The sequence below is a fragment of the Ictalurus punctatus genome, chromosome 20, assembly GCF_001660625.3.
Source record: "Ictalurus punctatus breed USDA103 chromosome 20, Coco_2.0, whole genome shotgun sequence".
Lineage (NCBI taxonomy): Eukaryota > Metazoa > Chordata > Actinopteri > Siluriformes > Ictaluridae > Ictalurus > Ictalurus punctatus.
The window spans coordinates 19,441,022-19,466,345 of record NC_030435.2 but is presented as its reverse complement, the minus strand read 5'-3'; the positions used below and the strand labels follow the sequence as shown (position 1 = coordinate 19,466,345).

Sequence of the window (25,324 nt, the reverse complement as noted above, 5' to 3'; positions counted from 1 at the left end):
GTTTACCCAATCACCATTCCCGAGGTGACTTTCAGGCTTGAAAATTCACAATGCAGGTGCTAAATGAATCTATTTGCATCAACACAATCCTGTATTTTGCACTTTTAGCTGGAATGCTCCACGTGGCAGAATCCTCAGGGCTAGTATGCAAAACCGACTTGTTATTTTGTTCATTTGACAGACAGAATCCTTTGTAGAATATGTTTGTAAATTAGCTTTGGCACAAATGATTATGTTCAAGCTAGTATATACAAATGAAATGCTGTACAAGCCTTTAGGAAATTAGTCCACATTAGCTCAGTGGTTTTGCTACAAGACAAATGTTTCTTCAATACGCTATGTTATGGCAATGTAATATTCAGAGATCAAAGCTTTCAGGTGAGTACACCGCCTTAGTGTTGCATATAAATCTGTTCATGCTCGACATATTTTATTACCTTCACTTGTGAAAGCTATGCACAGCCCTCACACATATCTTAATCTTATCTGTATTCTAGAAATAAGAATAATAAAAACATACAATACTCTCGCAAAAATTTAACAGTGTTATTGTTTAATCTTGTTTCTGAAATAAATCTGTTTGCGGCCAACGGATTTAACCGGTGATGAAACATTAGAAAGGATAATCATAAATTAACAACAGTACAATCACAACTGTAGGATCTTAGTGCGACGTGGGCTCGTTTTTGACTCAGTTAATATGAAAAGTAACCGAGGTTAGGGTTAGCATTTGTACCGTTTCAATACTAAACTCTTAACATCATGTTTATAGCTTTTTCCACCTAAGTGGAATAAAATGAGGAAGACAAGGTGAGGTCTCCATGTGAACAGCATCCACATCTCAAAATATGATGCAAAGACGGCATTTGTAAGTAACTCAAAGATGCTGAAATATTTCTCTAATTAAGTGAGCAGCATTGGGGGGAAAAAGGTTTCCTTTGAAACTGTTCACTAATGTAAAGAAAGCATGGTTAAATAAAAACAATGAACATGTGTACTACTATTTTCCAGTAATTCTGTTCTTTTGGGTTGTTCAGTTATGTTGTGATTATGTGTGCATCCATGGCATGTTGGAGCTAATTAAGGCAAAATATCCTTAGTACTCTTTGAGACAGGTCACTCAACAGTGAAAAAGCTCTTGGAAACCAAGCCAATCAAACACAATATGTATATTCCCAGGATGCAGATGAGCCAATTATGCATCAGCTCCGATGTCAGATCTTGGATGGAACAGGGCTCATGATTGTACTCCAGGCTCACATTTTTTCTATGTGAAACCCCAGAGGTTATATAAAATACAATTATTATACATGTGCAGTGACAGGGCAAAAGGGCATGGACTCAAGCTGCCACTTGGGTCTATCTCTGCAAGTTTCAGTCTACATACTAATGATCGACATTATAGAACCAGCTCAACCTTAAAACAGCCACTGATCTGAAGCCACCACTCCAGCAGATGGTACGTCTAGATATCATTGTCTCTGCTGCTGTGTACTTGTGCTGAAGAAATCCGGAAACATGGACCACATCCAGCTTACTACAGCTGCAGCTGGGATACCACTCGTATAAAGACCTCTAGTTTAAAAACTCTAAGCTACACTATACACATTATGCTAATCCATTCACACTAGTGTCTGGATATTTGTGCCAGAATATAATGATTAGTGTAAGTGGCGTAACGTTTTGTCAAATAAAAAGCTACTGTCGCTTAATGACAGTGCAAATTAATTATGGAGCAGGACACGAAGACTATTATGTTCAGTGAACTTGTGCCTGTTGATCCATTTTTAAAAGGATGACAGTTCATTAGGAGTTTTCAAAGACTGGCTTTTCATCAAAGTTTGCAGCATTTTGCTGTGTGGTTTATGTGCTTTGATGTCTGGTATGATGTATTACTAATTAATAGCAACAAAAAAAACAATAAACAAGTAAGCCAGCCACCCATGCATGTATTTATGTCAGCTACTCCTGAAAAATTATTCTTTGCTGGGGCTAATCACTTTTGAGTAACACTTTTCAGTAACAGACTATAGGTCTGAGATTCAGCCATAACTGATAAACAGGGATGAGGTGGGGAAAGATGACACCCACGTTCATGAACCAACCTCTCTGTAAATCAAGGTAATGTTGTTTACAAGAACAACTTAAATGTTAGTTCATCTGGAATGCAACCAGTGTATTTTCTTAAGTCTGTTGATGTGACATTAAAAACATTAGCTATTTATTTGTTGGCTCTTTTTTCTACCACATTACTTGGTTTAAATGAGCTCGAAGTCATTCAGCTTCAGTGAAATTTGAGATTTAGAGTGATAGGAGGCAAAATCTGGGTTGGTTGCATCAGGTGAAGTGAAAAAGATAAGCAGAGTTTCAATTTATGCAAATGAGAAGCAAAGCGATGTGGTGACTGGCAACAGTTTTTATATAAAATCTCACAACATGAACTGGGTAAATGCTAAAGAAAAAAAAAGTTATGTAAATGCAATTTCCAAGGAGTTAATTGGTATTTTGACGGTGGGGCAACTCTACTATGGAATCCCCAAAACAAGAATAGGCTAATCTAATAGGCTAATCTAATGACAATATATATATATATATATATATATATATATATATATATATATATATATATATATATATATATATAACTTTATAATACTTTCTATTACTCATTTGTTTATATATTTGAATATCCCTTGTTATTTTTAAACATTTTTATATTTATCTCTTTCTGCCTAAAGGGTTTAACTGACTACATTGCAATGGCCAGACCTTTCAGTATTCAGTTTTCCTTTTTTACAGTCTTGGCATCAAAACCTTTTTCAGATGCTCCCAAGCCACCTGGAAGGCTCTCCTGGCTTTACCAGGTAAATCTGCCCAGTGTCCTGTGCAAGGAATACAACTCTCCACCAAGTATCCTGAAAATATGGCCTTAAGTCTGATGATACAATTAAAACCCTTTGGCCCAAGGTTCGCTGGTACTAAGTGCACAAAGAGCAACCTTTTGTGTTTGAAAATAGTGTTTGTTATTGACAATCCATGACTCCTGCACAGAAGTCTATTAACATTTCACCACTCAGGTTCACATCCAGGAGCCCGGTCCTCCAGTCACGCCCCTTAAACCGTTTGTCCAACCATAGTAGACAATCATTATCATTATGATATAACTAAATACGATATAAAATAAGTTCAAGGTCATTGCACAGCTTCAATACACAATTATGATATTAAATGCTCACTAAAGTGCTTAACTCATCTGTGAATATGGCCCATTGTCATCATCTAATGACCGATGACTTCTTCATATGAAGAATCATACAAAATACAAGATCTGAAATTGCCAATTTTAGACACATTCCAGTTTCGAAATGAAGTTTCAAGTCATCTATCATTAAGATGTCAGTTGCTATGTGTAGATACAGTAGATAGTTTTGATTACAATCTATATATTAAAAACGTGAAACCTGACATTAGTATATTAATATTAGTTCTTTATTCTTATGCTTTACTAAACTTAAACTCTTAGTAAGTATTTCTCAAATTAATATTTCTCTCTAAAGCAGTGTGAAACGATTACATCGTCATTATTATTAATTTACAGCTCAGCTTGGCATTCACATAAACTAACGAGGGGAAGCTTCTCTCCCCAACACTCCCCCGAAATAGGTTAGTATTTAAAAAGCATATTTGTGAAGCATATTCCCCTACATCTCAAATGTGAATATGAATAGAATGTCAATTAAATTTAATTAGTACAGATGCACTGAACTAGGTAAAATAGAAAACCTTCTTGACCAGTTTTCTCTTGTTTTTTAATGACTGGAGGACTGGAGAATTGGCATGCCTGCTGTATGTTGGAGGAGATGTGAGGATGCGTTAACTAGTGTGCTGTTGCTGAGAGAGAGAGAGAGAGAGAGAGAGAGAGAGGAGAGAGAAAGAAAAGGTGTTAGACAAGATATAGTGAGAGACAATAAATGAAGGCAGGAAGGGAGGCCGGTATCTTTCCCGGCCAGGTGAACAAATGAAGAGTGGAATGCCAGGAGTGTCCTTGAGTTGTAAAAAGATAAAGCGACAACGGAGCTTCTTCTATCACTAACCCTTTCTGGCTCTAAATGAGCCTCTCGAAGACGAGGCGCAGATGATGGGAGAAATGACCAATAAATCCAGAAGGTGTGAGGGAAATGAAAAGATGTAGGGATGGTGAGAGAGAGAGGGGGGTGGTGAGGAAGGGGAGATAAGAAGCTTAGCCTGATAGAATGGAAAAGCGATTTAGAGTGTAAAATGCATACGAAGATGAGAAAAATGGGGGAAGGGAACTTCCCAACTTAATCTTCCTACTAAGAGTGTGTGTATGTGTATATACAGTATATACATATGTATAGAAATACATGTCTGTGTGTGTGTTTGTGGCAGCATGGCCAATATCATTGGGTGGCAAACGGAGGCATGATTAGCGTCTGCTACACCTAGCCGAAGCCACTCAGAGGTGCCACCGCTGCCTCCATGCTGAATCTAAAACAGGCCGGAGAGGAGGAGGCATGGAGAGAATGGATGATGGCAAGGTTACATGAGCTGCTAGTGGTGAGAAAAAAATAGCAGAATTAAAAGCAAGATTTTGGCAGGTTCCAAGTTTATAAGGGAATGAAATGCACAAGCGAATGAGAGAGAGAGAGAGAGAGCGAGAGAGAGAGAGAGAGAGAGAGAGAGAGAGAGAGATTTCTCTCTTCAAGCTGCATGAATTTGGTTCTCTCCACAGGAGGTCTGCAGGGTTTGAAAGCACTTAGAGAGGAAGAGCATGGCTAAGAGAGAAAGAAGGGCAACTCCACACATCTCAGCAGAACGCAACTTCACAACCTCAACGGAAGCATTAACTTCACGCTTCAGAGAGGACTGACAGGATATAAGAGTGAGACAGATGCAGATGTGGGGTTACCCGAGGGTCAATCTGTACATACATGACCTGGTGTACATATAAAATAATTGGAAATGGGAACATCCAATAAAATGTAAAAGAGCTTCAGGGATACTGAAATGTGTTCGAATGTACTTGTCATGCTCTTGGCGAGTGTGTGGTGTGCATCCATTCTTATCTTCATGCATCACTGTTCATATCACACTGTGTGTTAGTGGAGAGCACAGTGAATACGATTATACACACAACAGGCTGCAAATGAGATCTGTGATAAGAGATGAGACCGACCCTATGATAGCTTACATCTGTTCTGCAGTTTTCCAATGCAAATTGGCGGAATATTTAAAAAAACAACAACAAAAAAAAAAAACAGATTTGATGTTGGGTATAAGTGGAAAAAATGTGATCACGATTAGGTACCAATTTCTATAAATGCACTGCTAAACAATTTTTTTGTTAGGTTGTTCTTTTCCAAAATCACCACTCCAGTTATCACACAAATCTATAAGTAAACAAATAATTAAAAAAAAGAAGCTGTTGTCTATCATTGTAAGAAAGTCGCTCTAGGCTCTTCTCATCAGAGCATGTTACTATAGCCTTGAATTCTGCAAAAAAAACTAAATAAAACTGACAAACACCAAGATAGATCGGCAGAAAACTTGCAATAATTCCGATATAACTGTACAGATTGAGGTTGCATTGCTGCATTTCAGATGTATGCACTCACCAGCCACTTTATTAGGAACACCTGTACTCCTGCTCATTCATGCAATTATCCAATCAGTCAATCATCCATTTGTAGAACACTGTGATTGATCACAAAAACTCTCATGCCTAAGATTAATCAGGATTTCCACATCATGCAATAAAACCCTTTAGTGATTCGTTACATGGCTCATTTACATGATTACTTTCAATTAATAAATAAAAATAAAACATGACCCATCCTTATGCTCGCTGAAGGTAGGTTTAAACTATTCTCTGAGATGGTGGGAAACAAAAACATCTTCCTTTCCAATAGATTGCTCTGTGTTTAATCTGTGTTTAGGGCATGTGAGTAGAAATGTTTTTGTAAATTTCCTACCTCCCCTTTATGAAATCTAATCAAGCAGAATTCACAAAGACTCCCAAAGCCTTTTCTTTATATGACGATCGTGAATAATTTAGTGCAGTGAGACGTTAAATAAAGTAGGACCTTCGGTAAATAAAGTGTTCGCCTCACCCTTTTGGAAAACAGAAGTCTTAAATCCAAGGCGACAAACAAATTATTAAACAGGCTGTAACTCTGGTGATAAAAGCACACCCCTGGATAGTCTCTTTCTCTCTCTCTCTCTCTCTCACACACACACACACACACACACACACACACACACACACACACACACACCCACACACACACACTTCCATTCAAATTGACTACAAACAACATCAATCAGAAAATGTCCATTCCTAGGATATAACGCAAATAAACCAAACAAAAAACAACAACAAACAGAATGGAGTTTTACATGACAGTGAGCACAACACATGGGTGGGTGGAACAGGCTGAGCATGATCTCAGATGTTTTATTCATTTACAGTTGAATCATGGGCTTAAGTGAGAATTAAATCCCTTCTTCTTTGCCAAGTTGATGGAAAACTGGCCTCATTTTGATGTATTTCAAAGAGCCAGCTACGGTTTCACATTTCAATTGTGAACCAAGTTGTTGGCACTAAAATGTTAGCAGCAGATGCTTTAAATCCTCGTGAGGTGGGGGCCTCCATGGATCAGACCTGTTCGCCTAGAACATCCCACAGATGCTCGACTGAGATAGCCTTCGCTCTCCACGCGCATCAGTGAGCCTTGAGCGCCCATGACCCTGTTGTCCTTTCTTGGCCCACTTTTGGAAGGTACTAACCACTGCGTACCAGGAACACCCCACAAGACCTGCCATTTTGGAGATGCTCTGACCCAATAGTCTAAGCATCACAATTTGGGCCGTGTCAAAGTCGCTCGGATCATTACGCTTGCCCATTTTTCCTGTTTTCAACACATCAACTTTGAGAACTGACTGTTCACTTGTTGCCTAATACATCTCACGCCTTGACAGCTGCCATTGTAACGAGATAATCAATATTATTCATGTCACCTGTCAGTGGTTTTAATGTTATGGCTGGTTGGTGTATGTGTAAGTTCAAGGGTAGGGTGAAATCTAATTATTTCATTCATTTGAAATTCAATGATATTGCTTTTATTTATTAGAATTCCTCCTAATTTGGTGTCAAATATGGTTGATTTTGCTTTACATATTACAAAGGTAGTAAAATGGTCAAAAAACACTTGGGCCGAACCCTAAAGGCTGGATTATACTTGTTTTTAAACTAGGTATACCCGTACACAAGATGGCTGCCGTGTGTATCCTGCGGTCTTTTAATGTCGCTTTAATTCTCCAGATGTACACAAGGTGAGAGGCAGGAGAAAATGTGAACAATGCCACTCGTGTTACCGCCACTTCTGCATGTGTAAACATTCAGTAAGTTTACATGGACAACAATATTTGGATATTAACCCGTTTAAGATGATACTCTGATTAAAAAAACTAGCATGTAAACAGCGATTTTTTATTACCTTAATCCGATTAAAGTCATACTCGGAGTAAACACAAATCGAATTAAGACGTGTGGAGTATTCCTGTTTTAGTCACATTATCGACATGTATTACAGACATGTACACACCTTAATCACACTATTAACATCATGTGGGAGTTCTCACCACATTTTGTGACAGGACACGTACACACATGGCAGTGCTCAACTGTTTTACAGCAAACAAGAGAGCACGGTTGCGTCCGAAACCGCGTACTTACCTACTATATAGTAGTCGAAATATATGTATCTCAGCTACTATATAGACGGTAAGTACGTGGTTTAGGACGCAGCTCACAGCTTCAAGCAGTCATCTATTTGCACGTATAGCATGACAAATAATTAACTGCACTTGAAGCGTTCGTAAAAATAAAAAAATAAAAACACCCAAAACTGTATACGGTACCATAACGAAGACGAAGTGTACGTCAGTACGTGAAATTCCGGAGGGAACGTTGGACGGCGTGGCGCAGTGATGTAATGACGTGTGCTGTTAATCGCTCTATGTTCTATAACATGTAAAACAGGAACATGAAAGGAATATTCTAAAAGCGGCTCATGTAAACACCTTAATCACAATATTGTCAGAATAAGGTCAATACTTAGATTACTGCTGTCCATGTAAACATAGTCAAAGTCATGCATCAAATATAAACTGGCCTTAAGGAGGGAGAAACTGAAGTCTAAAACAACCACACTGCCAGTATTTTGGATATGTCTAGACAGGCTGCTATTAGCAGGCAAGCTAGTTTGTAGGTTATCATGGTCACTACTATTTAACAGATGAGCAATATAGTTGCCATCTGCTAGCTCTAGTTAATGTTTTCCTTCTTTCCCCAAGTGACTTGGTAAAAGGTGCAATGATTTCCTGTCTGCAAGAAAATAAAATAATAATGTGAGATGCTGACTTCTTTCTTATTTAATGATTTTTTGCACGATTCAGAATACTTTTGAACTCAGAGTTGAGAAATTGAAGCAGTACTTTGACTTCTTCCAGAGTATTTTTGGAAGAGTGTTTGCAGTTTAATGCATTCATGACAACTGGAAACACTGCACTTTCTGACTCGTAACTTACTCATACTTCCCACCTCAGCGCAGTCACCGTGTCTCAGTAGTTAATGAGTACAACAAAAAAAGGACACTGACAGAAAGCAAGCAAAAAAAAAAATGGAATTCCAGCTCAGAGAAGACAGAGCTCCAAAGTGGAAATTTTGAAGTAAATAGCTGCTTAAAAATCGATTTTATATGCCACTCAGAGTTAGAAAAAGTCCCAGTTAGCCCTTGGCAGTTTGTACAGGATTATTTTCTGATTGTTTTTGTGCTTTATTTTGGTGTAAAACTACACCAATTGGCGAAATTTCAATTGCACAAAATTGTTTCACAATTTTTTGTCTTTCGCAAACAATATTTTTTTGTTCTGTTTTTTTTTTTGTTGTTGGTTAATGAGACTTTTTAGCCATACTCATATTCCTCGCACATGAACTGAAGAGGGCTTTGGATGAATGTCGTCTCATGACGCGACTTGGCCCAAATCTGTTGAAAATTTGTGCTAATTTCGAAAAATTGCAAGCTCCTCTGAATATTGTGGAGTTTGATTGATTTTGTGTTAATTTCTGTGATCGCAAAATCGCAAAACCCTGGAGGCACTGATTTGGTCATGAGTGCAGCATATTCCTTCCACATCATTTATACCTGGGGAGACAAATATGTGGCTCTACAGTAGGGATATCAGATTGGATTAATGTTTTGTAGCCACCTCGATTAAAAAAAAAACAACTCTCATATTCACTATGAAGATTTTGAAATATATTTAATATTAAATTATAATATAGTATTAAATATAAATTACAATCCTACCTCCCAAATGACATTAAATGGCATTTTTAATCCAGCTTTAAGCATTAATTAGCCCCATGAATAATTATGTCAAGAATAGTAAAACAAATGTGTGTGAGATACAGTGTGTGTATCCCCAATGGTTATTATAGTGGTGACATTTCTAAGTCCTTAGAGAGCAGTTCCTTTCTGTCTTTTCTGTTAGCATTATGTCTTTTACCATTAGATTTATCAAACCCATGCTCATGGATAATTTTTTTTTTGTGGACCTGCATGTGTGTTACAGTGATTTACAGAGAGCGTTCATCGCTGGATTGTTCTCTGTCTTTTGCCTTTATTTCTGTTCTCTTGTCTCGCTCCAAACCCCTCTGTGTCATCTCCCTCCTCTTCTGCACCCCTCTGCCTATGTCATCCATATCACAGGGTCCTAATCCAGCTCTGATTGCCTGTCTCATACATACCAGCAGTCGTCTATGAATAATTCAGCACTTTCCGCACTAAAAGTATGATCATGACATTCATGCTTGACGCAATTTGTGCTGTTTTAAAACTGGAGCTGTCGTTTCTCACTTCTTCTTGCACTCTCTGCACCCTCGCTCCTTCCTCTCTTCGCTCTGACGGAGAGAGTCTGAGGCTCAGCACAAGTAGTTTTAAAAAAGAGAGCCCATGATATCATACTTTACACCAATATCAGAACTCACTCACTTTCAGTAACAGCTTTATCCTCAACAGGGTTGCAGTGGAACCGGAGCCTATCCCAGGAAAGGGTGGGAATACACCTTGGATCGCTACTAATATCAGATCTTTAGTAATATTGAACTGACACAGACTCTGTTTCAGTGTCAGTGACAGTTACATCAATGTAATCTCAATGTTCATTTTGAAGATGTCTGGTTTAATAGTCTATTTTATTAAACCAACATGATGTGCACAGTGCACAATATGCACTCCGTTCTCCTCACACTTATCGACTCAGGCGCAGAAGATAACCTCCTGGATAAGGAGTCAGCGTCACAGTCCGGCCTACCCATCGAGTTCCTGGATCCTCCCATTACTATCAACACCCTGGATGGGAAATTCCTGGCCCGGATCACCCATCGCACGGCTCCATTGCTTCTTTTGCTTTCCGGGAACCACCATGAGAAGGTTCAGCTGAACCTCATCTCCTCCCCAGATAACCCGCTGGTGCTAGGCTATTCTTAGCTGAAATAACACAACCCCCAAATAGACTGGTCAGCAGGATGGTCAGCCCTTCCTCCCACTGCAGCCACCATAGGTTCCTGGATGCCCACCCCTCCAGAACTCTCCACTGTGCCTCCCAAGTACCATGATTTGTTTGAGGATTTTTAGCAAGGACCGGGCCCTTTCCTTACCACCTCATTGCTCGTACGATTGTGCTATCAACCTCCTCCCTGGGGCTGCCCTCCCATCTGACCATTTGCATAACCTGTCCCGTCCTAAGAGAGAGGCCATGGAGAAATACAGAACGTGGTCCCTCATTGCCGGCATCACCCGACTTTCCACCTCCCGCCTGGGTGCCGGCTTCTTCTTTGTGGCCAAGAAAGATGAGACCCGCCGCCCATGGATTGATTACTGGGGCCTCAACAACATCACAGTGAAGAACAAGTACCCCATGCTGCTCCTCAACTCCGCCTTCGAGCCGCTGCATGGGGCCAGTATCTTCACAAAGTTGGACTTGTGGAACGCATACCACTTGCTCAGGATCAGAGCAGAGGACGAGTGGAAGACTGCATTCAACACCCCTCTGGGACACTTCGAATACCTGGTCATGCCGTTTAGCCTCACAAATGCCCCTGCTGTATTTCAAGCTCTCATCAATTACATACTCTGGGACTTCATGAATCGCTTTGTGTTGGCTTATTTGGACGACATTCTGATATTCTCCTGCACGCTCACTGAGCACACTCTTCATATCCGTTAAGTCCTGCAGTGGCTTCTGGAGATCCACTTGTTTATCAAGCTGAAAAATGTGAGTTTCATGTTCCCATGGTCACATTCCTGGGGTACGTCATCGAGAGCGGGCAAGTTAAGGCTGACGCGGAGAAGATCTGGGCTGTATTCGAGTGGCCCAGACCCACTACCATCAAGCAGCTCCAACGGCTCTTGGGGCTTGCCAATTATTATTGCCACTTCATCAAGAAATTCAGTTGGGTGGTAGCACCCCTCACTAGACTCACCTCCACCTTTACACACTTCATATGGACCATCGAGGCTGAGTCCGCCTTCTCCAAACTGAAGGAACTGTTTACCTCTGCCCCTGTGTTGATTCAGCCTGACCCCTTGCTGTAATTCAATGTAGAAGGCTGAGGTTCATCATGCTCAGCCCCACTCTCCCTTCCCCGTGGCGCATCGGCTGTGTACTCATCTCTCACGCGGCGGACTCCTTTCCCATCCACCCCAGTTTTCACTACCCTTCAATAAATCCTGTTAACTTTCAGTCCTTGTCTGTGTTCTGAATTTGGGTCCCATTGTCTCTGTGTTCCACATAACACTTTTCTAGCACAAGCACTGTTTGTGAGTTGTATATATTATAACTACTGTAAGTCTAGATATAAATTAATTAAATTGATATATATTTCCTGACTCGACCTTTATAATTACAGATCTCCAGGGGCTTTAAGTGTATGCCTGGTATTTTTTTTCACATTAATTACATATTCAATTTTCAAATTATGCAACCAGTATTATTTGCAAGTATGACATTATTACCTATTAAATTAGTATTCATTATTGCATTGTGGTACTGCTGCACAAGTTTTCATGTTACTATGTGTCCATCCATCCATCCAAGCATCCATTTTCTGTACATCTTGTCCTACAAGGGGTCGCGGGGAGCCTGGAGCCTATCCCAAGGGACTCGGGGCACAAGGCGGGGGATGCCATAGATGTGGTGCCAACCCATTGCAGTGCACAGTTACACACTGACCCATTTATAAACTATGGACAATTTAGAGATGCCAATCAGCCTACAACGCATGTCTTTGGACTGGGGGAAGAAACCGGAGTACCCAGAGGAAACCCATAAGCACGGGGAGAACATGCAAACTTGTGAACATGCGGAGACAGGAATTGAACCCCCAACCCCTGAAGTGCGATGCAAACATGGTAACCACTAAGCCACCGTGCCTCCCGTTACTAAGTATCAGAAATGTACCACATATTTACCTATTAGTATGTACACAGTTAAAATGAAAATCATCTATCTATCTATCTATCTATCTATATGATACAAACTTAATTAAACTAAAGCACAGTGTAAAGCAATGATAAGCCAGTAAAAAAAAAATTCTCCAGATTTCTAATTCAATTTCAATAACAATAATGTAACAGAAAAGCCTGCTGTCTGTCTATTTAAAATGAAAAGGTGCAATTCAACTATTTTGTTCCTAATTGTGCTAATGTTAAACAAAAATAATCATGATTATCTTTTTAGCCATTATTGTGCCACATGCATTCACGGCCTAGATAAATATCATTACATAGGATTTAGAAAAAAAAGAACTTTTGTGCTAAGCAGCATTTTTTTTTTTTACATTTTGCATTAGCATATTTCAATTGGAATTTCTCCACACTTAGTCATAGCTAATTCCCAGCGTCTCTCCCTTATTAAACAGCACTGATGCAGATCTTGAAGGGTGACTGAGTTCAAACACACTTTGTGTGTAAGTGCGTGCGAGTGTGGTTTCTTTGGCAGTATTGCCTGGCAATTGAAGTATGTGTGAATGTAAGAGGCTGTTGGTTCTTATGTGAGGTGTGGAGAATAAATGTGTGTGTGTGTCTATAGGTTCAAGGCTTTGTTTGTGTGTGTGTGTGTGTGTGTGTGTGTGTGTGAGAGAGAGAGAGAGAGAGCATGAGAGAGAGACTGATGTAGAACTAATACCTGAGGATCCGCCCCCTCACAACACAATACACAAGGTTCAGCAATCTCTCTCTCTCTTAAATTCCATATTTTTGTGGCCCAGTGAGTCAGATCTGATGTCCTTACATCACTATAAAAACAGTGAATGCTGCTCCATGATAGAGGATTAAGTGATGGGAACACACAATTCATCGCTGCTGAATGATGTAGCAGAATGATCATCTGTATAGTACACCAGCTTCCCCTAGGTCTTCACGATTAAATTCCCACTTCACACGCACACCCTGTCAAAATGCCTTGTATGCTGAATATATTTTGTGTAAACAGACAAACAAACAAACAAAAAAAAACAGATAGTAAAGAAAAGAACTACATTGGTATCATGGGAGAACTGTAAGCTACCACATGTGATAGGAATAAAGAGAGCACTGTTGCTTCTTACCCAGAAGAAGGTAAAGAGAGTGAGGAAATAAGTGACAGAGGACAGGATGAAGAGGAAAGAGGAAAGAAACAGCATGGCTCTGTCAGTATTCAAGCTGCAGTGGTGTTTATTTATGGAGTCTTAGTTATGCCTTAGTCATGTATACTCTGCCCTAAGCACATGCAGACATCCAGACACCCTCACATAGGCACTCAAAACTGAGGTCTTTCATTATTTATAAATGTAGGCCCCAAGTAAATGAAGAAATTAAGTAATATACCATATTATTTGGATGCCACTATAAAAAAAAGACCCTGTAAAATTACCACAGTTCCCATGTAGTACTGTAAAATTTGTTTACAGAACTGGCACACTGTATTCTTTTTTAAACAGAGTGAAAAACTGTACTTTTACAGGACCACACTACAGTCAGGTCCATAGGTATTTGGACAGTGACACAATTTTCGTAATTTTGCCTCTGCACACCACCACACTGGATTTGAAATGAATCAATGAAGATGTGACTGAAGTGTAGACTTCAGCTTTAATTTAAGTGGTTTAACAAAAGGTCTGGAGTTGATCCAAGCTGTTCAAGGGAACTCTCAATATGCGGTCCAAAAGAGGTGTCGGTGTAAATTAAGGAGGCCATTATTAGGCAGAAAAAACAAAACAGACCTATTAGAGAGATAACAGAAACTTTAAGTGGCCAAATCAACAATTGCACTGGTGAGATTAGAATTCGCTAAACAAAAATAACAAAAACGAAACAAAAAAAGCCTGACCAGTACCAGAATGATGGGAAGAGAAAAGTATGGAGAAGGAAAAGGGCTCATTATCCAAAGCATACCACATCATCTGTCAAAAATAAATATGGAGGAAGTGTTATGGCATGGGCATGTATGGCTGCCAATGGAACTGGGTCACTAGTAGGGATGTCACGAGAACCGATTCTTCGGGACCAAGTCGGTACCAACATTCTCAAAATCTGATGGTACTTGTTTTTCTGTACTAGCGTTGGAAACAAGTCTAATGGAGGTACCGAGGTTGCAATTCTTCCAAACCTGATGGGGGCAGCAAATACGGGCAAGTGTTTTAGTCGGTCCACAAATGGTGAAGAAGAAGAAGAACGCCTACAAGCACACGGGAAAAACTACAGAAGATTAGCTTAGCTTAACAAGTTTAGCTCCGCCCCGACTCGTTCAGAGGAAAAGAGAGGAAAGCTAGTATTGGTTTCTGATGTGCAACCAATGCTATCGTTCATTTCAAACAAAGCGAGGAAACACCTGGCGAAGCACCTGAAAGACGGTCCTGTATTATGTTTGTTTGAGGCAGCTGCATTGTTGCTGTGAAACCAGCTAACGTTATGCTCTATGAAATGTTAGCGATAGCCAGTTATTTGTTAACGACGCTAACACATTGCAATGTTATAAACTACCTCCTAATGGGCCACCTTGCATCGCCATTCAGCCCGTGTCCTGTCAGCAACATGTAGCCTAATGTCACTAATAATTATTCAAATGTTCATGCTTTTAATAAATCTTTTTGACCTGCCACCATATCAGTGAATTTAAACTAATGCTTGCATTCAGAGAATAAGGGGTGTGTGTGTGTGTGTGTGTGTGTGTGTGTGTGTGTGTGTGGGTGCATGCGGATGTGTGTGCGCACGCAAGTTTAGGAGTGCACCTCCACTCATTGTCAGACAGTGTTTGATAACTAAAATACCCCCCCCCTCTTTGCCAGTATCAGCCAGAGGAGGATGTCCTCCAGGAGAGTTTTTAATTACATTTTTAAAATTTTATTTTTATACCACACCGTGGTATAGACTTTGGTATTGAGTATCGTGTACTTTTGGTGGTATCGGTACCGACTACTTTTTGGTATCATGACATCCCTTGTCACTAGTGTTTATTGATGATATTGAAGCATATAGAGCTATACTTTCTGTTCAGGTTCAGTCATATGCTGCAAAAATGATTGGATGGCGCTTCACAGTACAGATGGATAATGACCCAAAATGTACAGCAAAAGCAACCCAGCTGAAGGCAGCTGCAGTAAAGGCATGGCAAAGCATCTCAAGGGAGGAAACTCAGCATTTGGTGATGTCCATGGGTTCCAGATTTCAGGCAGGCATTGACTGCAAAGGATTTGCCTCCAAGTATTAAAAGTAATCCTAATATTTATGATTATGTTAGTTTGTCCAATTACTTTTGAGTCTGAAAAAAATTGCTGTAATTTCTAAATGTTTAATGCAGTATTTTTGTTAAACACCTTTAGAATTAAAGCTGAAAGTCAACACTTCCATCACATCTTGATTGACTCATTTCAAATCCTTTGTGGTGGTGTACAGAGGCTTATGGACCTGCATAACAATATATTAGCATAAAAATCACTGCTGCAGATCAACTGCTGATTTAAGAAATATTCAGCAAATATACATCCTAATCCAATTTCAAATAGTCAGAAAATACTAACAAATTAATCTAAAAACTGTTTATTAAAGCATCCATTTCACTGTAGTCCCCTCTCAGAGTATCTAGCTAACTACCGTTGCTAGCTACTAGAACATTAGCTAGCTACATTAATGTTACCTCACCTATTAGGTGTCTTTGATTACAGTCAAATTTCAGATTAAAGGGCAATATGTCTCATTATCAGTAAAAGCACCAGTTTTCAATGGTTTTGGTTATAATTTGCATTTATAATATATATTTAATAGCTACTCTCAGGTATATGGGCTATCTTTTTAAACTACTAGGCTGTAGCTAATCAAAAAATCTAATAGGTGTTTTGAATATCTTTGCACCTGGTTTAAACCCATTTCAGTTACTCTACTTTGCTGGTTTCCTTAGTGAAGTTATGCTGTTTTGTCAAAGGTTTGTGGAGAAATGATGAAGGTGAAGGTCATTTGCTGTGTCAGTGCTTTGTTGTCTAGTTTTACAAAAAATATTAATAACACTTTAGTCAAAGAGGTGTTACAGTAGCTATTCAAGGTCAATTGATTGGCCAGTACTGTAAATATTTCCCCAGAATATCATGCATCAAACTGTTAAACATATTTAAATAATTTACAGATATTTGAAGAGCATTTCTAAACACTGTGTGTACTTACTAACCGCCTTATTAGATCATTGCTCATCTGTTTCCATAAATAGCATGTATTACACAACCTGTCCCCTTCTATTGTGCTCATTTCTGACAAAAGCACCGCTGTTAGCTGGATGTTGAACAAGGCAGTGACACTGATGTGTTTATATTCTACATTTAAATGTCCAAGATCCTACATGCTATATCACAAGGCACTAGAAGGAAAATAATAACTGCCATACATGAGTTCACAGTCAATCACGATTGGGTAGTATCGCTCTGATTGGTAGGAGATGGAGTAATGCCATCTCTTCTCCTCAGAGAGCATCCTGGTGTGTTAAGTTTAAATCTTTTGCTAATCACTGACAGCAGTTTTGACGAAAACCACATAAACACAGAGCATGTGCAGTATATGCACAGTATTCCTGCATTTTATGATTACGTGTGCTGTACAGTACGAACCGCGTTCTGGTGCATGGTGTAATTGAGGAATATTGTAATAATAAATGGAGTGCAACCTACTAAACCTATTCCTATTAAACCCAACACTTCTACACTGCCCTCTCTGATTGCTGCCATTCAGTTAGAAGCCAGGGCTTGGAGAGATGGGGCTCAGACTGGCTGTGCTATTTTCGAGAGGGCATTAAAAATTGAATCAATTGAATAAATTTTGCAAGCATAAAGCGCAGAATCCAACTCACATTATGCCCATGGGGGGTGTAATTTCCCTTGAGCGCTTTCCACCGGACACCTGCCCCTTTGATAGGTTAATGATTAATCAAATGCATTATTGATCAAGGCCGCATGAGAGCTTGTGAATCGTGTTTGACCCAGGTGCGAAGCCGGATTTTTCTGTAACTAAAAATACCAGCTATTTGGTAAAAGCCAGCCATTAAAAAAATAATACTAAATCTAAATTGAAAACAGCATCACCCAGGATGCACTGTGTGTACATCATCACCCAGGATGCATTTAGTGTACATCATCAAATCTGTTCAATAATTATTTCTGTTATACAGATTGATGCACATACAGTATGACCATAAACATTTGATAATTTGTCTGATTCTATAACCATCTGACTTTGAATTGAAGTGAGAGATGTGTTTTTCACACTGCTTTCAACTCCAGTCCTGAGAGAAGGGGGGTAATGGGGTAAACTCCATGGAAACGGCAGTCTCTTGCTGCTCCAAAACAAAAAAAAGATAAAGCCTTGACCTTGACGCATGTCATTCCCACATGCTCGGTTGGCTTCATGCTTTAAAGGAAGAATTAGACAATTAGTGCAGAGATTCAGGGCATGTGCTCACACATTAGCAAGGTTTACTTGATATGTTGTGCCCTTGAAAGCCTGGGTGTGGAAATGCTTCATAAAATAATGCTAATAAGAGACATGGCACTGTTTTTTTTCTTCCCTCCAAATGGTGCTTTTGAATGCAAGTGGGTTAAGGAGCTTAGTGAAGGGGGTCGGCTGCACTTAGTTATTAGCGAGACGGGTTGAAACATCATAATTCTTGTTGATAAACCTGCCTAAATAAATGCTGAAAAGACAATTTAGTCAAACACAGATTCTGGTCTGGGTTGTTAATCATCAGTAATAGTCCTGACATGGTCCATTCTACTGTCTAATCCTGGGTCCATTCTACAAAGATTGACAGTTCTTAGCCGGGAAGATCGGTTTGGCTTCTGCACAATAATACTGTCCATTTAGCTCACACCTGTTATAAGATAAATTAAACCCCGTTATAATTTCAATACATTGGATATACATACAGTGGATTCCAGTATTGGGTTCATAGTTTGCTTACATCCTGGGAAGTCAACCTTTTTATTTGAGTTTATAACCTGAGTCGCAAATGCCATGTGTCACTGGAAACTATTAGAAGTGTTAGCAAGGCATATATTTCAATGTCACTTGATGTTGCCACCATCTTAGAAGCCAGGAGATAGAAGACAGAGGAAAAAAGAGACTGAAATGTCACTTGGAAAAAGTGGTGCCCCTTTACAAAATGAGGAAACATGCTTTTGCTAACATCATGACTGACCACTAGAATTAGTCAGGTACTGACCAGCCAACTGACCAGCCAAACCATAATCACCACCATTTTAATGACCAAACAGACCACAGTCCCACCCTTGTTTTCTATTAGTACACAACACCAAGGATCATGAATTCACAGGTCAAAGTTCATCTATAAGGTTGGTGTAAAGCAAAAGTAACCAATACCAGAAGCAAATGTGAATTTTATGTCCGATGTCCTTTCCCCTTCAGTGAATAGTCATTTCTGCAGGGGGAATTTTATTCATGTTTGGTCTGACTGCTACTTTAGCTGTTTTCAGATGGCTCATGTATCACCATAGCACGGAGTCAGAAATCATATATGCTATAGCTAAACCTCTGCAGTTATTCCTTTGGGAAGCAACATACGATTGAGGCAAAATCCATTCCAAGTACAGAGCTGAGCAGTGAAGAGTTATGGATCTTACACAACCCCTTTGAGTTAACAGTAATGAACATTTAGCAGCAAGCTTCGTTTTCCTCTGTTTTGTTCTAGGTCAACTTCAGGGAGTGTGAAGCTAGCACTACAGCAATGCTTGAAGGTTACTTTTTCTGTCAAATATAAAGTAAATCACATTTTCTTTCTCTAGGTTAACCATTTACAGCCACAATATTATTATTCAGTATTCACCTTAAAGCATATTATTCGGTAGCTACAGTTGAACTAATAAAGGTTTTATGAGACTCTTGGGAATGTAAAGGGTTAATTGTTTATCTGCTACAATTCCACTGCCTTAATTTCATGCCAAATGTTCAAAATGCTCAACTGCTGTCCATGTAATTGATTTCTCTGTTACTAAGCAGCTTTCCATGTTTCTTTCAATCTCCAACTCACTTCAATTTTTTTTTAGATTATAGGAACTATATATGTGGCAACTTATGAAAAGAATTTAATTACTTATATATATATATATATATATATATATATATATATGTACTTGAGTAAATTATATATATATATATATATATATATATATATATATATATATATATATATATATATATATATATATATAGAGAGAGAGAGAGAGAGAGAGAGAGAGAGAGAGAGCAGTAGTGAAATAATGAATAATAATGAATTGAATAATAGCAGCCAGAAGATTTTCTCATACACGCAGCCTTCAGGCAACTCACCCACACCCACATCCTTCTAAAGTGCACAAGTCAATAACGCGGACTGAATAGAAACCCACGCAGCCAGCGTTAATAACACCGGGAAGAGTTACTGTATGGCACACGTAGGAGGTCTGTCATCGTTCCGAGTTCATGCAAATCCAGAAAACGAGTTTAAAAGTCCCACTGGAACCGACAAACGGGTGTGTGTGCCCAGACTTGGGATGATGGTGTTCTCATTAGGCCTTGGGCCAAATGGACAAGGTGTGCCACACCACACTCACCGCCTAGCATTAGGGAACCCAGACAGAGGAAATGGACTAATGCAAGACAGGATGTGGCACCTAATATCCAGAAATCACACACATGCTTTTCCTTCCTATTCCTATACTCCGACTCCCGAGAATGCTTAGGATTCAAACCCTGTCCACAGGAAGTGGATACACAATTTGTTGACATGTCCAGTCTGGCTAATCAGAACAACAAACAATGTATTGTATTCATTGTAATTTGCTGATTTTGTACAGAACAGTGGCGCCAACAAGACCAGAGTTTTTGGATGGCCGCCATAATGAGTCTGTTATTACGGCAACAATTAATAAATCCATTGCTGAAAAGCACAATGCTCTTTCAAATTAGACTTTGATTTGAAAAACTCCTTATCTCCTAAAGGACAAGCTCATGATTCATGTGTGTATTTGTCAGGCTTATTCTGTCTCTGCTGTAAAAATCTTACATTTTACAAGGTGAAAGTTTATGCAGTTTGTTTTAATTTGATGCTCATATTAAATGGACAATAAAGACTTAATGTTTAAATTGACCAATTTAAATGCAGGTTGGATCTGGATTTCTGTATACATCCATGCTGTGTCTACAGCTCATGCGTTTCTGTTTGAATGATGATGCATCTATTGGGATCGATTAAATCTACAAGGCACAGTCTGGATCAAACTACTGTCTGCTTTTTATGACAACACAAATTATAAGTCCTACAGTTTTCCATGTTCTACGTACTCTCCAATGACCTGAGATCTTGCAACAGAATTCCACCATAAAAGTGGAATATTTTCCACAATCATTTATTTCTGAATGAACGAATCAGTCTTTGAAAGGAAATAAAACGTTTTCTTAGATTCAATGATTTTAGTGCCAGAAAATGGCAATTCTCTTTATTATTCCCTCCAATACCACACCTCCAAAACACAGGTACAACACCTTAGTGTTAACGCAAGGGGCGGAGCTTTCTGGATTGACAGTTTCCCTTTACAAACTGTTTATTTTTAATCTCTTAACAGATATTTTATTGACAGCTACCAGAATGAGCTCAACATCACCAATTATTATTTTAAAAAAAGCGTTCTGTCTTAAAAAATGCACACTTCATCTTTAATTAAGTAGATCTACTGAACTCTAACTATAAACAAACAAACAAACAAGCCAACACTGTATACAATGAAGTTGACAGTTAAAACGTGAATGTAGAGCTCATTATTTCAGTCAAACAGCTATCTTAACTAAGCTCACCAATATCAATGTCAATTATATTTCATTATTTTTCAACGCATTTCAAACAGTCATTTGACTGCAATTCAAATTGCAGGTTTACTGTATTGTAATGTGCTCATCATAATGCTATCATTTCTATAGTAACAGCTTACACAGGGACATGTATGGCATTGCAAGAAAACATCCATCCATTTTCTGTACTGTTTATCCTACACAGGGTTGCAGGGGGAACCACATGGGGCACAAGGCGGGAGACACCCTGAACAGGGTGCCAATCCATCACCAGGCATAATCGCACACACTACGGACAATTTGGAAATGCCCATCAGCCTATAACACATGTCTTTGAACTTGGGGAGGAAACCGGAGTACCCGGATTAAACCCCAGAAGCATGGGGAGAACATGCAAACTCCACACACGCACGTGCTAACCACTAAGCCACCATGCCTCGCTGAAAGAAAACATATTAAGGATGAATTAAAAAACTTGTGCAGTCATTGTTATGATAAAGCTTTCTCTGAGGAGACGTTTATTTAACTGTTTTGGAAGGAGTCTTTATCACAGTCAGAGGTAAAGGTGCAATTTTATATTGTCTGATACAGGAAGGATTTCAGAAGGGAGAAGTTTTGCGCTTTGTGGTTTCTCAGTAACATGACAAGGTGAGTTTTGTCTTATTAACTTCAAGAGAATGAAAAATGTGAGGCTGGTGAGGGAACGACTCTTTCTAGCTTATAACACAAGGGATAAGAGGAACTTGTTTTGTGGATTGGAAAGTAACTATAAACTTATTAAATATCAATTGCAGGAACAGACATTTTGGGACATTCTGGATAATCAATTTCTGGGTTGTTCTTGTATTTTTCTATAACAGCATACCCTATCATGTCTTATTCCTTACTTCATAAGATTAGGATTGTGATTAATATATGATTCATTTTGCAGCCATACTAAATACTTGTACCACATACTACAAATGTTTTAAAACTGACATATTTGGACATTGTACTTAATTCTATTCCTCAAAACCAGCCAATCTGTACAATAATGGTCAAGGGTAAACAACAGTAAATGGGGAATCTCACAACATTACCACAGATGGTAAAATAATCAGAAAGAGTCAACTTCTCCCTTAACACTGCATTAGATTTAAAGACAAGGAAGTGGATGCTGATGAATTCAAGACTACCTTACTGTCTCACTCTCTTGTTCTGTTTGTGATGTTCCTGTCACCATTTGAAGCTACTCCTGCTACTCCTTACTGACAGGGCAACTCGGTAAAGGACCTGTCAGACACACTACTGCTGATAATGGCATGAGTGAGTGAGTTGGAGGGAGAGAGAGCAAGAACGCTCAACACACACACATACACACATACAACAAAGCCTCTGTATGGGGTCTGTCTAAACATACATATCTGTGATCGTGACGGTAACACAATATTGCTGTGTGTACAGAGACATGCATCTATTGCGATAGGGAACACAGACACACACAGGCATGTTTGTGCGCACACACACACACACGCACACACAACAAAGCTTGTGTGTTTTGGCCATGCATCTCAATGTCGCACATTACAGTGCCATAATTACAGAGCAGAGGGACCAAGAACATGAAGTATGTTGCAGTTTGTCATTACACAACACAATTCTATTTAGGGTTTTGAAGATATCCCTAGCATTTTGTTTAAGAAAAAGAGCTCACTCTTCATATATATATATATATATATATATATATATATATATATATATATATATATATATATATATATATATATATATATATATATATATATATATATATATATATATATATATATATATATATATATATATATAATAAAATCATGTTAACTCTAATAGATACACTATACAGACAATGCAAAAAACAACCCATGGATTAGGCATAACATTCGCTAGAACTCTGGACTAATACTCAGTAGAGGAGCAAAGTGATTAAAAAAGATCAGAGTGTTTAAGCCCTAACAGGAACATTGATCAATCCAGAAAAAACAAAAAAACAAAAACAAAAAACTCCATGAACTTTTTGATCTGTGGTTGATTCTGATATTATGGGACTGTGTTAGGTTATATGAGTAATGTCATCCAACTAGGGTGTAGGGAACATGGGGGGGGGCTAAAATAAACATTTTAGAAGTATTTTATATGTTCTATGACATTTCGGATTGTTTACAAAGTGCCAGTACATTTATAATGCTGAAAACTGCTTTATTTACTTACATTTATGTAACCCCTTAAACTGCCAAGAGCTGTCATTCTGTCCAGTCTGTAATTACTGAGTCATTTATAATACTTAATGAAGGATATGTTGTATGGTTAATAACGGAACACTAAGCTGGGAGTGAAAGAAGTTAACATCTAGAAAAATGTAATATTTTAATATTGAAAATGCTCTAATTAATCTATTAGTACACAAATAGATTTCAACATTCAGTCTGCTTGTTACTGTAACAGTGTTATAATGGTTATGTCACCTGATGTTACCAATGATGTCAAAAAAGAAAAAAAAGAAATGCATAATGGTGTAAAATACCATAGATATAATGCAGAATAACCAGCTTCACACCAAAACATAAATAAAGATCTCACTATAATGTGTTTAGTATAGTTTCTCTACAGTACAGAAACAACTCTCTTAAATAAAGGCACCTCTCAGGTCATTCATTCGATCGATCCACTAGGCTATATTACCTCTGCATCTGTGCCTGACCTTCTCATCCAGTTGTTGCACAACTGGACAAATGATCAAGTGATCAGTGATCTGCGTTTATTCCTGTATAGACACAACTCTAACCACAGCAGCAGTTCATTCAGGCTGTGTTGTGGATTCCACATAATTACATCAAGTGAAGTGAACATGAAACTGTGTGTTTAGGAGAGAAAGAGAGGGGGGAAAAAGAAAAATAACTTCACTCACCAACAGCTGGAGCGTGCCTCCTGCTCCCGCCACATCTGTCGGTCGGTATGAGTGTGTGTATGTATAGGTATTTGCGTCTGTGTGTGTGTGCTGTCGCGCGCTCCCGGTTACCGCTTTCCCTCTTTCCATAAGTCATGCGACGGCGTCCGTGTTTCTCTTCTGCTCCATGTGTGTGTAGGTGCGTGTGTGTTTTCCCCACATGCCAGTCACTCTCTCTTCTCCTTCTCCTACAGCCTGGTGTGTGTGTGTGTGTGTGTGTGTGTGTGTGTGTGTGTGTGTGTGTAATGTATAATTGGACGTAGCAACTAGTCTTCGTGAAATAGCAAGGACATTAAAGATGTCAAAATGGGAGTGGGAAATGTGTCTGTTCCTCTCTTTTCTTAGCCTCCCATAAACGAGTCTCTCTCTCTCTCTATCTCTCTCTCGCGCGCGCGCTCTGTTTTCACCGTTTGCTCTGCCGACTCGAATAAAAGGGAGCGTCTCGCAAGTGCAGCCGGTATTTAAAAGCGAAAACTGGTTTAGGGCTTGTGGAGAAAAAAAAGAGAAAGAGAAACGTATGTATTTTTAGAGAGATAGATCATTTATGTGATGCTACACCTGCAGATCCACAGCGGATCCATTTTTCTCAGACTATTTGAACATGTTTACGTGTAAACAGATGACTCTGTTTAAAAACAACCCAACTAATAACCCAACTAAGGGTTGATATAGCACCTTTCGCAACGTTGAGTTATTTTTAAATAGGTGCACTAGGTGTTTCTCTACTCTATTAGGTAAAAAGGACCCAACGCTTGAGTTACCTTGCATATTATTATTATTATTATTATTATTATTATTATTATTATTATTATTATTATTATTATTATTATATACTACAGATGCACCGATGTATCGGCCGATAAAGGCTATTTTTCATGTTATGGGCCATAGGCCGATAGTTTAAAAACATCCG

General features: G+C 38.9%; 1 protein-coding gene across 1 annotated transcript in view; it reads right to left on the bottom strand.

The window, feature by feature from the left end:
* Window positions 1-24,829, bottom strand: part of LOC108280165 (leucine-rich repeat and immunoglobulin-like domain-containing nogo receptor-interacting protein 3) — a 54,503-nt gene extending 29,674 nt beyond the window's left edge. The window contains exon 1 of the mRNA XM_017494968.3: window positions 24,373-24,829. The gene's annotated coding sequence lies outside the window, so the exon portion shown is untranslated. The remainder of the gene's footprint in view (window positions 1-24,372) is intronic.
* Between the last annotated feature and the right edge of the window lie 495 nt (window positions 24,830-25,324).